Source organism: Gobius niger (assembly GCF_951799975.1).
Source record: "Gobius niger genome assembly, chromosome: 4".
Taxonomy (NCBI): Eukaryota; Metazoa; Chordata; class Actinopteri; order Gobiiformes; family Gobiidae; genus Gobius; species Gobius niger.
This window is the reverse complement of record NC_136855.1, coordinates 25,471,536-25,485,948: the sequence shown is the minus strand read 5'-3', so window position 1 is coordinate 25,485,948 and position 14,413 is coordinate 25,471,536. Positions and strand designations below refer to the sequence as shown.

General features: G+C 42.3%; 1 protein-coding gene across 1 annotated transcript in view; it reads right to left on the bottom strand.

The window, feature by feature from the left end:
• The window catches only part of trpm7 (transient receptor potential cation channel, subfamily M, member 7), a 35,119-nt gene that overhangs the window by 19,642 nt on the left and 1,064 nt on the right, over window positions 1–14,413 (bottom strand). The gene's annotated exons all lie outside the window — the stretch shown is intronic.

Below are 14,413 nucleotides of genomic sequence, written 5' to 3'. Positions count from 1 at the left end.
AATTGTTTTAATAGATTCAGAAAACGTAGATAGATTCACAAAATGTTTAATAAAGGTGAATTGCCTTTTTCACTTGTTATGTTAAGCATTGTTTAATGTGAGACGAGTAGAAAAATAAACACCACCCGCCACCATACTGGACGTTTTAAGATGGTCAGGCTCAACCAACTGACGTTTCACAAAAACACAAAGACATCAAGAGCTGTTCAGATGTTAAATTATTGTTCTTAATAGTTTTCTTGTTTATCAACCTTCCTGAAAACAGAAGCTCTGGCTCCTCAGCCCAAATGTGCATAAGATACAGAATAAAACACAGGCAATGGCACCTTTGCTGCAATTTCAGAGAACTTTCATTGCAACATTCAAGTTAAACTCACGAATATCCAAGCTTTTTGCTGCTGGGTATAAGATTGTTGTAAATTACATAACATGATTTCTTTCTTTTTTCCCCCCAAGAAACTGCACCGTAACCATGTGATTTGAACAGCTTGTGGTGGGGTGGACTTGTAGTAGCTGCTTAGGTGTCATCTACTGTATGTGGTCATTTACTTACTAAACTGTCGATTCATCACAACACCAGACATGTGGCTGCATGGTCCTGAGAAAACACTTCTCAAGACACATGAACGAGATTTCTGTCAGTGTTAAAGAGGCAGATGAAGTGGGCGGCACTCGGTTAACCTGTAACCATGGCACCTGAGAATGTCTGGCAACAAAAGACGAGAGGGCCCAAGCTCCTGCCAAAAACACCCTCGTGCTCCAAGACTTCCTCCCTCCCGTTTCCTTTGAGCCCATAATCACTCCACTTTGTCCTGCAACTTTTTTTTGCATTTCTCATTCACGGATCCTTCATTTCTGTAATTGACCCGTAAAATACATAGTAGTAATGACTTAAATAACAACAGTGTTGAAATAAAACTTTTAGACAGATGGATTGTAGAGATAAACTTTTATGCAGATTGATAAACAATTATGTCATGAAGTGTTAGTTCTGTTGCGCTTTTGATTATGCTTCCATGTAGTATAAAAGATTAATTAATGTGGGTTTTACCTGCTAAGGACTGCAATGCCAATCAGACATGTTGATGTCTCATTAGCCATCTTCAACACTTTATGAAGTCATAACACAAGGTCTTAAAGTGAAAATTAGATCGTAGTGCCATATAATGCAATTTCTCCATCTGTGAGATCAATAAAGTATCATCTTATCTTATCTTATCAAACCCAGATAATTGTATTTTAATGCCTTAGGTACTAGTAATCTTATACCCTTAAATGCCAAAATAAAAGGACAAAAATAATGAAAGAGCTATTTAAGAAAGCCAAATCAAACAGTCATAAGACTAAAGAGTAGAGGCTCAAACTCGTGCCCTCTGGACTGGACAGAGACTGAAAAGCACATGCTGATAGCTGAATGCCAGTCACCCTCACCTCAGGCTGAAACCTATTCATGCACTGCACTCCAGGTCAGTTTCTTTGCACATCAGGCACAATGAATTGAAGCAACAACTAGAGAAAGGTTAGTTGTGAGGTTAGTTGTTGTTAACTCACTGTGAGAGATGTATATGTAAAAACAGCAATATAACATTTCAGAGAGGACAGACGGATTTAAATGACAGAAGTAAAGAAAAATGTCTTATGTTATGCTGTAATTCTTAACAAAAAATGTGCACACTCTGGCAAGGCATTTTAAAACAACAGAGGGTAGTGTGATGCAATACTACCTTTGATCAGAGTGACTAATAATAATTTGTTACCATGTAATAATGTGTAATTGGAAGAGGTATAGTTGAGTTAGCAACGCCATTATCTGCTAAACCTGCACTGTTGAGTTCACACAGTACAGTCAGCTTTATCTGACTGCTGTAGGCAGTAACAGCAGCGCAGCACTCTCCATCACGTAGTAAGCTTTGACATGTGACCACCCCAGAACAGCACTGTGGGAAATAAGACTGAAAATGCACGCACGCGCCTTCCCGACACAGCAATTAACCTAATGCCTTATTAAAGCAAAGTCCAACCTTCAATAAATCTGCGTTAAGAACTCTGACAATGATCTCACATTGTTTTGGGTTCCAAACAACACATCTGTGCTAGGGTTGATGTGGTTCACGGTGGAACAGTGTGGTCAGATGTGACCCGTTACCCGGCCCACACCAGTCTGAAATATATTTAGACAGACACGACTCTGACTAAACAAATCAAAGTGCGCCATCATAGTCTGGCACAAAGATAACCATATGGTACTTCAGTTTAAGTTTTTTTTTTCTTTAAAGCAAAACAACTTCGTTTCAGTTGAACCTGAGTGTGTCTGTTGGTATTCTGACATAAGTGCTGGCATGTCCAGATTGCATAATAAGGCCAAAAGAAAAACGCTTTGCATGGATCTTGAATTTGATTTTTAAAGCGTTAAGTTAAAAGCACTTGCTGTCACAGCTAAACACAAGCAACGCGATCAGCAGCCCGTTGCTAGTTACGCTAGCTACAGTTAAACACCTAGCAAGCATTTAGGGTTAGCGGGCTAGCTACATAGCCTGCTAACTGCGGTAAAGTGGCCCGCCACTTCCAGACCCACGGTAAAGTGGCCCACACTTGAAAAGATGTTGCGCCTTTTGCCGGTTACTTACGGTAATAGCAGATTTCCTCGTCGTACAGCTTGCCTTTTCCGTGTAATTTCGCTATGAATAAAGTTGTGATCATCACTCTTTTGTAGCTAATGATGTGTGTTCATTAATTTAGGGAAATAGAGTTGCGCGCACGCGCGCGTTTGTTTGTTTGTGTGCGCGCGCGCGGTGGCTATAACTTCATATTTCTACCACAGTAGTGGTCACGTGACGGCACGGACAGATGACCAGCGTGTATTGAGAATATAGGGAACTATTCATCTTCATTGTCTTTTATTCCCTACTTCATGCAGTTTTATTATTATTATTGTTATTATTATTATTATTATTTAAAGATTATAAATATTATAATCATTTTGACAGGGCACCAAGGACGCTCCAAAGGGAACAAAATTCAGGTTTTCAAAAAATGTTTAAAAAAAATCCTTGAGAGGTTTGCAACTAATTTCACTGCAGACATGGCCTCAGTGCTGCCCCCTATCGCCCTGCCAAAACCAAGTCCACTTTTACTGTGGAAATATGAAGAAAACTGAGGTTGAAAAAGGCCAAAATGGAACAAATTTCAGGTTTTCAAAAATTCTTAAAAAAAAATTCTTAGGAGGTTTGCAACTAATTTCACTGCAGCCATGCCCTCAGTGCTGCCCTCTATCACCCTGTTGAAACCAAGTCCACTTTTACTGTGGAAATCTGAAGAAAACTGAGGTTGAAAAAGGCCAAAATGGAACAAAGAACAGTTTTTCAAAAATGCTTTAAAAAAAAACCTTAAAAGGTTTGCAACTAATTTCACTGCAGACATGGCCTCAGTGCTGCCCTCTATCGCCCTGTCAAAACCAAGTCCACTTTTACTGTGGAAATCTGAAGAAAACTGAGGTTGAAAAAGGCCAAAATGGAACAAATTCCAGGTTTTCAAAAATGCTTTAAAAAAAATCCTTAAGAGGTTTGCAACTAATTTCACTGCGGACATGGCCTCAGTGCTGCCCCCTATCGCCCTGCCAAAACCAAGTCCACTTTTACTGTGGAAATCTGAAGAAAACTGAGGTTGAAAAAGGCCAAAATGGAACAAAATTAAGGTTTTCAAAAATTCTTAAAAAAAAATCCTTAAGAGGTTTGCAACTAATTTCACTGCAGACATGGCCTCAGTGCTGCCCTCTATCACCCTGTCAAAACCAAGTCCACTTTTACTGTGGAAATCTGAAGAAAACTGAGGTTGAAAAAGGCCAAAATGGAACAAATTTCAGGTTTTCAAAAATGCTTTAAAAAAAATCCTTAAGAGGTTTGCAACTAATTTCACTGCGGACATGGCCTCAGTGCTGCCCTCTATCGCCCTGCCAAAACCAAGTCCACTTTCACTGTGGAAATATGAAGAAAACTGAGGTAGAAAAAGGCCAAAATGGAACAAAATTCAGGTTTTCAAAAATTCTTTAAAAAAAATCCTTAAGAGGTTTGCAACTAATTTCACTGCAGCCATGGCCTCAGTGCTGCCCTCTATTGCCCTGCCAAAACAAAATCCACCTTTACTGTGGAAATCTGAAGAAAACTGAGGTTGAAAAAGGCCAAAATGGAAAAAAATCATTTTTAAAAAAATATATAAAAAAAAAAACTTAAGAGGTTTGCAACTAATTTCACTGCAGCCATGGCCTCAGTGCTGCCCTCTATTGCCCTGCCAAAACAAAATCCACTTTTACTGTGGAAATCTGAAGAAAACTTAGGTTAAAAAAGGCCAAAATGGAATAAAATTCAGTTTTTCAAAAAATGTTTAAAAAAAATCCTTGAGAGGTTTGCAACTAGTTTCACTGCAGCCATGGCCTCAGTGCTGCCCTCTATCGCCCTGCCAAAACCAAATCCACTTTTACTGTGGAAATCTGAAGAAAACTGAGGTTAAAAAAGGCCAAAATGGAATAAAATTCAGTTTTTAAAAAAATGTTTTAAAAAAATCCTTGAGAGGTTTGCAACTAATTTCACTGCAGCCATGGCCTCAGTGCTGCCCTCTATCGCCCTGTTGAAACAAAGTCCACTTTTACTGTGGAAATATGAAGAAAACTGAGGTTGAAAAAGGCCAAAATGGAACAAATTTCAGGTTTTCAAAAATTCTTAAAAAAAAATTCTTAGGAGGTTTGCAACTAATTTCACTGCAGACATGGCCTCAGTGCTGCCCTCTATCACCCTGTTGAAACCAAGTCCACTTTTACTGTGGAAATCTGAAGAAAACTGAGGTTGAAAAAGGCCAAAATGGAACAAAGAACAGTTTTTCAAAAATGCTTTAAAAAAAAACCTTAAAAGGTTTGCAACTAATTTCACTGCAGCCATGGCCTCAGTGCTGCCCTCTATCGCCCTGTCAAAACCAAGTCCACTTTTACTGTGGAAATCTGAAGAAAACTGAGGTTGAAAAAGGCCAAAATGGAACAAATTTCAGGTTTTCAAAAATGCTTTAAAAAAAATCCTTAAGAGGTTTGCAACTAATTTCACTGCGGACATGGCCTCAGTGCTGCCCCCTATCGCCCTGCCAAAACCAAGTCCACTTTTACTGTGGAAATCTGAAGAAAACTGAGGTTGAAAAAGGCCAAAATGGAACAAAATTAAGGTTTTCAAAAATTCTTTAAAAAAAATCCTTAAAAGGTTTGCAACTAGTTTCACTGCAGCCATGGCCTCAGTGCTGCCCTCTATCACCCTGTTGAAACAAAGTCCACTTTTACTGTGGAAATCTGAAGAAAACTGAGGTTGAAAAAGGCCAAAATGGAACAAAATTAAGGTTTTCAAAAATTCTTTAAAAAAAATCCTTAAAAGGTTTGCAACTAGTTTCACTGCAGCCATGGCCTCAGTGCTGCCCTCTATCGCCCTGCCAAAACCAAGTCCACTTTTACTGTGGAAATCTGAAGAAAACTGAGGTTGAAAAAGGCCAAAATGGAACAAAATTAAGGTTTTCAAAAATTCTTAAAAAAAAATCCTTAAGAGGTTTGCAACTAATTTCACTGCAGACATGGCCTCAGTGCTGCCCTCTATCACCCTGTCAAAACCAAGTCCACTTTTACTGTGGAAATCTGAAGAAAACTGAGGTTGAAAAAGGCCAAAATGGAACAAATTTCAGGTTTTCAAAAATGCTTTAAAAAAAATCCTTAAGAGGTTTGCAACTAATTTCACTGCGGACATGGCCTCAGTGCTGCCCTCTATCGCCCTGCCAAAACCAAGTCCACTTTCACTGTGGAAATATGAAGAAAACTGAGGTAGAAAAAGGCCAAAATGGAACAAAATTCAGGTTTTCAAAAATTCTTTAAAAAAAATCCTTAAGAGGTTTGCAACTAATTTCACTGCAGCCATGGCCTCAGTGCTGCCCTCTATTGCCCTGCCAAAACAAAATCCACCTTTACTGTGGAAATCTGAAGAAAACTGAGGTTGAAAAAGGCCAAAATGGAAAAAAATCATTTTTAAAAAAATATATAAAAAAAAAAACTTAAGAGGTTTGCAACTAATTTCACTGCAGCCATGGCCTCAGTGCTGCCCTCTATTGCCCTGCCAAAACAAAATCCACTTTTACTGTGGAAATCTGAAGAAAACTTAGGTTAAAAAAGGCCAAAATGGAATAAAATTCAGTTTTTCAAAAAATGTTTAAAAAAAATCCTTGAGAGGTTTGCAACTAGTTTCACTGCAGCCATGGCCTCAGTGCTGCCCTCTATCGCCCTGCCAAAACCAAATCCACTTTTACTGTGGAAATCTGAAGAAAACTGAGGTTAAAAAAGGCCAAAATGGAATAAAATTCAGTTTTTAAAAAAATGTTTTAAAAAAATCCTTGAGAGGTTTGCAACTAATTTCACTGCAGCCATGGCCTCAGTGCTGCCCTCTATCGCCCTGTTGAAACAAAGTCCACTTTTACTGTGGAAATATGAAGAAAACTGAGGTTGAAAAAGGCCAAAATGGAACAAATTTCAGGTTTTCAAAAATTCTTAAAAAAAAATTCTTAGGAGGTTTGCAACTAATTTCACTGCAGCCATGGCCTCAGTGCTGCCCTCTATCACCCTGTTGAAACCAAGTCCACTTTTACTGTGGAAATCTGAAGAAAACTGAGGTTGAAAAAGGCCAAAATGGAACAAAGAACAGTTTTTCAAAAATGCTTTAAAAAAAAACCTTAAAAGGTTTGCAACTAATTTCACTGCAGCCATGGCCTCAGTGCTGCCCTCTATCGCCCTGTCAAAACCAAGTCCACTTTTACTGTGGAAATCTGAAGAAAACTGAGGTTGAAAAAGGCCAAAATGGAACAAATTTCAGGTTTTCAAAAATGCTTTAAAAAAAATCCTTAAGAGGTTTGCAACTAATTTCACTGCGGACATGGCCTCAGTGCTGCCCCCTATCGCCCTGCCAAAACCAAGTCCACTTTTACTGTGGAAATCTGAAGAAAACTGAGGTTGAAAAAGGCCAAAATGGAACAAAATTAAGGTTTTCAAAAATTCTTTAAAAAAAATCCTTAAAAGGTTTGCAACTAGTTTCACTGCAGCCATGGCCTCAGTGCTGCCCTCTATCACCCTGTTGAAACAAAGTCCACTTTTACTGTGGAAATCTGAAGAAAACTGAGGTTGAAAAAGGCCAAAATGGAACAAATTTCAGGTTTTCAAAAATTCTTTAAAAAAAATCCTTAAAAGGTTTGCAACTAGTTTCACCGCAGCCATGGCCTCAGTGCTGCCCTCTATCACCCTGTTGAAACAAAGTCCACTTTTACTGTGGAAATCTGAAGAAAACTGAGGTTGAAAAAGGCCAAAATGGAACAAATTTCAGGTTTTCAAAAATTCTTTAAAAAAAATCCTTAAAAGGTTTGCAACTAGTTTCACCGCAGCCATGGCCTCAGTGCTGCCCTCTATCACCCTGTTGAAACAAAGTCCACTTTTACTGTGGAAATCTGAAGAAAACTGAGGTTGAAAATGGCCAAAATGGAACAAAATTCAGGTTTTCAAAAATTCTTTAAAAAAAATCCTTAAGAGGTTTGCAACTAATTTCACTGCAGACATGGCCTCAGTGCTGCCCTCTATTGCCCTGCCAAAACAAAATCCACTTTTACTGTGGAAATCTGAAGAAAACTGAGGTTGAAAAAGGCCAAAATGGAAAAAAATCATTTTTAAAAAAATATATAAAAAAAAAAACTTAAGAGGTTTGCAACTAATTTCACTGCAGCCATGGCCTCAGTGCTGCCCTCTATCGCCCTGCCAAAACAAAATCCACTTTTACTGTGGAAATCTGAAGAAAACTGAGGTTGAAAAAGGCCAAAATGGAACAAAATTAAGGTTTTCAAAAATTCTTTAAAAAAAATCCTTAAGAGGTTTGCAACTAATTTCACTGCAGACATGGCCTCAGTGCTGCCCCCTATCGCCCTGCCAAAACCAAGTCCACTTTTACTGTGGAAATTTGAAGAAAACTTAGGTTAAAAAAGGCCAAAATGGAATAAAATTCAGTTTTTCAAAAATTCTTTAAAACAAATCCTGAAGAGGTTTGCAACTAATTTCACTGCAGCCATGACCTCAGTGCTGCCCTCTATTGCCCTGCCAAAAAAAATCCACTTTTACTGTGGAAATCTGAAGAAAACCAAATTAATCTAAATACTCCCACATTATCCCACTCCTACCCTCCCTCCACTGGCTCCCAGTCCATCCATCCATTTTCTTACACTTTTCCGTTTCCAGGTCGTGATCACATTGCACCAGCCCCCTATGGCCTCCTGCAGGAATGGGTCCACGGAAGGACGGCCTCATGATTCAAACCGGCCTGTTGGTCTCTCATAAGGGGCTCCCAGTCCGCTTTTGTGTTTTTTTTTTTTAATTTGGACATTTGTTTTTGAGACGTCGCCTAGCATGGCGCAGCCGGGGCCCCACAATGGAGCCAGACCTGGGGTTGGGGTCCGAACGCGAGCGTCTGGTGGCCGGGCCTCTGCCCACGGGGCCCAGCCCGGGCACAGCCCCAAGGGACGACATGGGCCCGCCCTCCTGTGGACCCACCACCCACAGAGGGATCCGTAGGTTTCGGGTGCAGAGAGGACTGCGTGGCAGTCAGAGGCAGGTGCCTCGACGACCTGGTCCGCCTGCGCAGCTTCTGGCGTTCGGGACATGGAACGTCACTTCACTCCTGGAGAGAGGCTGGAGTCTCCATTTTTCTGGTTGCCCGCAGGGAGAGGCGGCGGGCTGGGGTGGGTTTGCTCATAGCCCCCCAGCTCAGCCGTCACGTGTTGGAGTTCACCCCGGTGAACGAGAGGGTCGCATCCCTAGGCCTTCGGGTTGGGGACAGGTCTCTCACCGGTGTCTCGGCCTACGGGCCCAACATCGGTGCAGAGTACCCGGCCTTCTTGGAGTCCCTGGGAGGAGTACGAGATGGTGCTCCGACTGGGGACTCCATTGTTCTACTGGGGGACTTCAACGTCCACGTGGGTAACGACAGTGAGACCTGGATGGGAGTGATTGGGAGGAACGGCCTCCCCGATCTGAACCCGAGTGGTGTTCTGTTCCGCTGGCGGGGGAGGAAGCCAGTCAGACCTGGCAGGCCCAAACGTGTTGTGAGGGTCTGCTGGGAACGCCTGGCGGATCCCTCTGTCAGTGGGGTCTTCAACTCTCACCCAGATTCCGAAGGAGGCTGGGGACATGGAGTCCGAGTGGACCATGTTCTCCTCCTCCTTTGTCGATGCGGCTGCTCGTAGATGTGGCCGTAATGTCTCTGGTGCCTGTCGTGGCGGCAATCCCCGAACCTGGTGGTGGCGCCCGGAAGTAAGGGATGCCGTCAAGCTGAAGAAGGAGTCCTACCTGGCCTCGTTGGCTTGTGGGACTCCGGAGGCAGCTGAGAGGTACCGGCAGGCCAAACGTGCTGCAGCTCGGGCGGTTGCGGAGGCTAAAACTCTGGTCTGGGAGGAGTTCGGGGAGGCCATGGAGGAGGACTATCGGTCGGCCTCGAAGAGATTCTGGCAAACCATCCGGCGCCTCAGGAGGGGGAAGCAGTGCTTCACCAACACTGTTTACAGTACGGGTGGGGGGCTGCTGCCCTCGACTGGGGATGTCGTGGGGCGGGGGTAGGAGTACTTTGAGGATCTCCTCAATCCCACCGTCACGTCTTCCGATGAGGAAGCAGAGGCTGGGGACTCGGAGGTGGGGTCGCCCATCACCCAAGCTGAAGTCACCGGGGTGGTGAGAAAGCTCCTCGGTGGCTCCGGGGGTGGATGAGATGGAGAGATGACCTTAAGTCTCTGGATGTTGTAGGACTGTCTTGGCTGACACGCCTCTGCAACATCGCGTGGCGGTCGGGGACAGTGCCCCTGGATTGGCAGACCGGGGTGGTGGTCCCTCTCTTTAAAAAGGGGGATCGGAGGGTGTGCTCCAAATACAGAGGGATCACACTCCTCAGCCTCCCCGGTAAGGTCTACTCCAGGGTGCTGGAGAGGAGGATCCGGCCGATAGTTGAACCTTGGATCCAGGAGGAACAATGCGGTTTTCGTCCTGGTCGTGGCACACTGGACCAACTCTATACCCTTCATCGAGTGCTCGAGGGTTCGTGGGAGTACGACCAACCAATCCATATGTGTTTTGTGGATCTGGAGAAAGCGTTCGACCGTGTCCCTCGTGGTGCCCTGTGGGGGGTGCTCCGGGAGTATGGGGTCCGGGGCCCTCTGCTAAGGGCTGTCTGTTCCCTGTATGACCGCAGCAGGAGCTTGGTTCGCATTGCCGGCAGTAAGTCAGACCAGTTCCCGGTGCGTGTTGGTCTCCGCCAGGGCTGTCCTTTGTCACCGATTATGTTCACTACCTTTATTGACAGAATTTCAAGGCGCAGCCAGGGGCCGGAGGGTGTCCGGTTTGGGAACCTCAGGATCTCATCTCTGCTGTTTGCAGACGATGTTCTGATGGCTTCAACAAATCAGGACCTTCAGCTGCCCTGGGGTGGTTTGCAGCCGAGTGTGTAGCGGCCGGGATGAGTAGAGTCGTTGCTCCTTCACGTCGAAAGAAGCCAGCTGAGGTGGCTAGGGCATCTGTTCCGGATGCCTCCTGGCCGCCTCCCGCGGGAGGTGTTCCAGGCATGTCTTATTAGGACAAGGCCTCGTGGAAGGCCTAGGGCACGCTGGCGGGACTATGTCTCCAAGCTGGCCTGGTGTCGCCTCGGGGTCAGAACAGCTGGAGGAGGTGTGTGTGGATCGCGACGTCTGGGCATCTCTGCTGAGACTGCTGCCCCCGCGACCCGCCCCCCGGACAAAGCGGAAGAAAATGGAAAGATGGCATTTGGTTTTTAAGTCTCTTCATGGACATGCTCCTCACCATCTGTCTTAGTTTCTGGACGTCTACCATCCAAGCAGAGCTCCTCATATGGTATTCGATGTCCCCAAGTATATAAGCAGTAGGGGGATTGTGCTTTTAGTGTGGCAGTACCAAAACTGTGAACCTCACTCCCAGTCAAACTGTGAGTCATCACTGACTTGCTGTTGTTTAAGTGTAGACTAAAGGCCTTTTGTGGCAATTATGACCATGTTTGAACTCCATGTTTTGAACTTGATAGGGGGCAGCACTGAGGCAATGACTGCAGTGAAAGATCTTGCACAGCTTCTTTTAATATTTTTTAATATGATGCAAAATTTGTCATTTTATGTCCATTATGACCATGTTTGAACTTAATTTACTCCCAATTTCTGCAGTAAAAGTGGCTGGTCTGTTGCAGGTGGGTAGGGGGCAGCACTGAGGCCATGGCTGCAGTGAAACTAGTTGCAAACCTCTCAAGGATTTTTTTTAAACATTTTTTGAAAAACTGTTTTTTTTTCCATTTTGGCCTTTTTCAACCTGTTTTCTTCAAATTTCCACAGTAAAAGTGGACTTGGTTTCAACAGGGCGATAGAGGGCAGCACTGAGGTCATGTCTGCAGTGAAATTAGTTGCAAACCTCTTATGGATTTTTTAAAATAATTTTTGAAAAACTGATTTTTTTTCCCATTTTGGCCTTTTTCAACCTGTTTTCTTAAAATTCCACAGTAAAAGTGGATTTTGTTTTTACAGGGCGATAGGGGGCAGCACTGAGGCCATGTCTGCAGTGAAATTAGTTGCAAACCTCTTAAGGATTTTTTTTTAAAGAATTTTTGAAAACCTGAAATTTGTTCCATTTTGGCCTTTTTCAACCTCAGTTTTCTTCAGATTTCCACAGTAAAAGTGGACTTGGTTTTGACAGGGTGATAGAGGGCAGCACTGAGGCCATGGCTGCAGTGAAATTAGTTGCAAACCTCTTAAGGATTTTTTTTAAAGCATTTTTGAAAACCTGAAATTTGTTCCATTTTGGCCTTTTTCAACCTCATTTTTCTTCAGATTTCCACAGTAAAAGTGGACTTGGTTTTGACAGGGCGATAGAGGGCAGCACTGAGGCCATGGCTGCAGTGAAATTAGTTGCAAACCTTTTAAGGTTTTTTTTTAAAGCATTTTTGAAAAACTGTTCTTTGTTCCATTTTGGCCTTTTTCAACCTCAGTTTTCTTCAGATTTCCACAGTAAAAGTGGACTTGGTTTCAACAGGGTGATAGAGGGCAGCACTGAGGCCATGGCTGCAGTGAAATTAGTTGCAAACCTCCTAAGAATTTTTTTTTAAGAATTTTTGAAAACCTGAAATTTGTTCCATTTTGGCCTTTTTCAACCTCAGTTTTCTTCATATTTCCACAGTAAAAGTGGACTTTGTTTCAACAGGGCGATAGAGGGCAGCACTGAGGCCATGGCTGCAGTGAAATTAGTTGCAAACCTCTCAAGGATTTTTTTAAAACATTTTTTTAAAAACTGAATTTTATTCCATTTTGGCCTTTTTTAACCTCAGTTTTCTTCAGATTTCCACAGTAAAAGTGGATTTGGTTTTGGCAGGGCGATAGAGGGCAGCACTGAGGCCATGGCTGCAGTGAAACTAGTTGCAAACCTCTCAAGGATTTTTTTTAAACATTTTTTGAAAAACTGAATTTTATTCCATTTTGGCCTTTTTTAACCTAAGTTTTCTTCAGATTTCCACAGTAAAAGTGGATTTTGTTTTGGCAGGGCGATAGAGGGCAGCACTGAGGCCATGGCTGCAGTGAAATTAGTTGCAAACCTCTTAAGTTTTTTTTTTTATATATTTTTTTAAAAATGTTTTTTTTTCCATTTTGGCCTTTTTCAACCTCAGTTTTCTTCAGATTTCCACAGTAAAGGTGGATTTTGTTTTGGCAGGGCAATAGAGGGCAGCACTGAGGCCATGGCTGCAGTGAAATTAGTTGCAAACCTCTTAAGGATTTTTTTTAAAGAATTTTTGAAAACCTGAATTTTGTTCCATTTTGGCCTTTTTCTACCTCAGTTTTCTTCATATTTCCACAGTGAAAGTGGACTTGGTTTTGGCAGGGCGATAGAGGGCAGCACTGAGGCCATGTCCGCAGTGAAATTAGTTGCAAACCTCTTAAGGATTTTTTTTAAAGCATTTTTGAAAACCTGAAATTTGTTCCATTTTGGCCTTTTTCAACCTCAGTTTTCTTCAGATTTCCACAGTAAAAGTGGACTTGGTTTTGACAGGGTGATAGAGGGCAGCACTGAGGCCATGTCTGCAGTGAAATTAGTTGCAAACCTCTTAAGGATTTTTTTTAAAGAATTTTTGAAAACCTTAATTTTGTTCCATTTTGGCCTTTTTCAACCTCAGTTTTCTTCAGATTTCCACAGTAAAAGTGGACTTGGTTTTGGCAGGGCGATAGGGGGCAGCACTGAGGCCATGTCCGCAGTGAAATTAGTTGCAAACCTCTTAAGGATTTTTTTTAAAGCATTTTTGAAAACCTGGAATTTGTTCCATTTTGGCCTTTTTCAACCTCAGTTTTCTTCAGATTTCCACAGTAAAAGTGGACTTGGTTTTGACAGGGCGATAGAGGGCAGCACTGAGGCCATGGCTGCAGTGAAATTAGTTGCAAACCTTTTAAGGTTTTTTTTTAAAGCATTTTTGAAAAACTGTTCTTTGTTCCATTTTGGCCTTTTTCAACCTCAGTTTTCTTCAGATTTCCACAGTAAAAGTGGACTTGGTTTCAACAGGGTGATAGAGGGCAGCACTGAGGCCATGTCTGCAGTGAAATTAGTTGCAAACCTCCTAAGAATTTTTTTTTAAGAATTTTTGAAAACCTGAAATTTGTTCCATTTTGGCCTTTTTCAACCTCAGTTTTCTTCATATTTCCACAGTAAAAGTGGACTTGGTTTCAACAGGGTGATAGAGGGCAGCACTGAGGGCATGGCTGCAGTGAAATTAGTTGCAAACCTCCTAAGAATTTTTTTTTAAGAATTTTTGAAAACCTGAAATTTGTTCCATTTTGGCCTTTTTCAACCTCAGTTTTCTTCATATTTCCACAGTAAAAGTGGACTTTGTTTCAACAGGGTGATAGGGGGCAGCACTGAGGCCATGGCTGCAGTGAAATTAGTTGCAAACCTCTCAAGGATTTTTTTTAAAGAATTTTTGAAAACCTGAAATTTGTTCCATTTTGGCCTTTTTCAACCTCAGTTTTCTTCAGATTTCCACAGTAAAAGTGGACTTGGTTTCAACAGGGTGATAGAGGGCAGCACTGAGGGCATGGCTGCAGTGAAATTAGTTGCAAACCTCCTAAGAATTTTTTTTTAAGAATTTTTGAAAACCTGAAATTTGTTCCATTTTGGCCTTTTTCAACCTCAGTTTTCTTCATATTTCCACAGTAAAAGTGGACTTTGTTTCAACAGGGTGATAGGGGGCAGCACTGAGGCCATGGCTGCAGTGAAATTAGTTGCAAACCTCTCAAGGATTTTTTTTAAAGAATTTTTGAAAACCTGAAATTTGTTCCATTT